Here is a 2,007-nt window from a genome sequence, read left to right as displayed (position 1 = left end):
CTGTGCTCCTGTTGTGGTGAGCTGATTTGTTGTGTAACTAATGCTTTCTCCAAATTTGTTCCCGCTTGGTATGCGATTGTCATGCCCGTGCACGTCGGGTGCTCGTTGCTGTTGTCCGGGCATCCCCGCCATTTTCTTCAAGGCAATCTTCTTCTGCCTTGGGAACGGGAGTAGCGCTGGAGTGATTCTTAATAATTTTGTCGTGAGATTGGTTGAGAAAGTAACCGCTAGGGGGTGCAGCTGTGGGGCTTTATACAGGAGAAAACGAGTCAGTTCTCTGCCTGGCTGTCGGATGGAGCAGTCTCATCGTTCTGCGCTCCTGTTGTGGTGGGATGATTTGTTGTGTGACTAATTCTTTTTGTTGTTAGCTATTGATGGTTAGCATACTCTTGGCTTCCCAGCCTCTCTATTATGAGTGTTTTTCTCTTCACATGTCCAGAGCTGTCCGAACCTGCCCAGACATGTCATGATGACGTCACAGCTGACGTCACAGGATGTGTGGAACTTGTGGTCATAGCTGCGATGCTTTGCAACCTGCCTCTGTGCTCCGTCGCCCGGCGATGGTCAGCGGGCGTTCGGGACCGCTTTCTTCAAGATGGCGTCGTTGATCTGCAACTGAACTCCTTCTCTCCACTCTATCTCTATCTATTTTTTTTCTTTTTTATGGACTCTCGTAGTGCACAACGCTCAGCTGATCTTGACACGACTTAGACGCTCCCCAATTACTGTGGTGGCTCCCTGGAGGGTGCTGATTGATGTGGGGGGTCCCAATTAGCTCTAAATAATAAATTAATCGTGTTCAAGACAGTTGAGCGTTGTGCATATGAGAGTCCATCCCACACTACTCGAATGCGAATGCGAAACAATAGGCCTTCCCACTGGATGTAATATGGTATCGCCAGTCGACCGTCCCAAAGAAAAAAAGAAACACAGCATCTCAGGAATGCAGGTTATCTACACATCCAAGAAGAAAAACGGCATCATGCTTTTGTGCGGCAATTATAATACAGAAGGGGATTCAGTTCTTTGAACTTTTGTTTGCTTGCATATAAATATTTCACAAGAAATACTACAGAGTGTTTAAGGAGAACAGCATTCGCTACATGCGTGTTAAACACCAACAGCAAGGAAGGCTAGGCAATTTCTTTTTTTTTTGCCGTTTCCAGCAGCTCATTATTTTGTGCGAGTCATCAAATATTAAAAACTTCTGATCTGCTGCTGTTAAAGTGATAAAACAGTGCCCTCGAAACGCGTCCCCACGTGAGCCGCACCCCGGCCCGTTCACGCGGTTAGGACACGACTGACGCAATGACGCGCGCTCCATCCGTTATCGATTCCCCGTCTTTACTAGTTTGAACCCCCACTAGTTGATTCCCCATGCGGGCACACTATTTTATCACTTTAAGAGCAGCAGATCAGAAATTTTTAATTTTTGGTGACTCTCACAAAGTGATGAGCTGCTGGAAACGAAAAAAATAAATGCAAAATTGCCTAGCCTTCGTTGCTGGCGGTGTTTAACACGACGAGATTGAGACTGTTTGGTGTGTATTATCAGAAAAATAGGACGCGCAGCAGTTGCTTATTCTTGCGTGAAGTTTGCAATCAATGCTGATGGAATGATATTTTATCTCATTTGAACTGGTTTGGTTTAAAAATGATAAGAGCTACAGCGTGTAGTGAATGCTGTTCTCCTTTTACACTCTGTAGTATTTCTTGTGAAATATTTATATGCAAGCAAACAAAAGTACAAAGAAATGAATCCCCTTCTGTATTATAATTGCCGCACAAGATGATTATGCCGTTTTTCTTCTTGGATGTATACACAACATGCATTCCTGAGATGCTGTGTTTCTTTTTTGCTTTGGGACTGTCGACTGGCGATATCGTATTACATCCGGCGGGAAGGCCAATTGTTTCGCATTCGCATATGTGCGTTCCCCTGTTTTGACGCTGGTTGGATTGACGTGAGGAATAATATGAATTTATGTGGCTGTGAATAGACTTCGG

Source organism: Ornithodoros turicata, chromosome 4, assembly GCF_037126465.1.
Source record: "Ornithodoros turicata isolate Travis chromosome 4, ASM3712646v1, whole genome shotgun sequence".
Taxonomy (NCBI): Eukaryota; Metazoa; Arthropoda; class Arachnida; order Ixodida; family Argasidae; genus Ornithodoros; species Ornithodoros turicata.
This window is presented reverse-complemented; position numbering follows the sequence as displayed.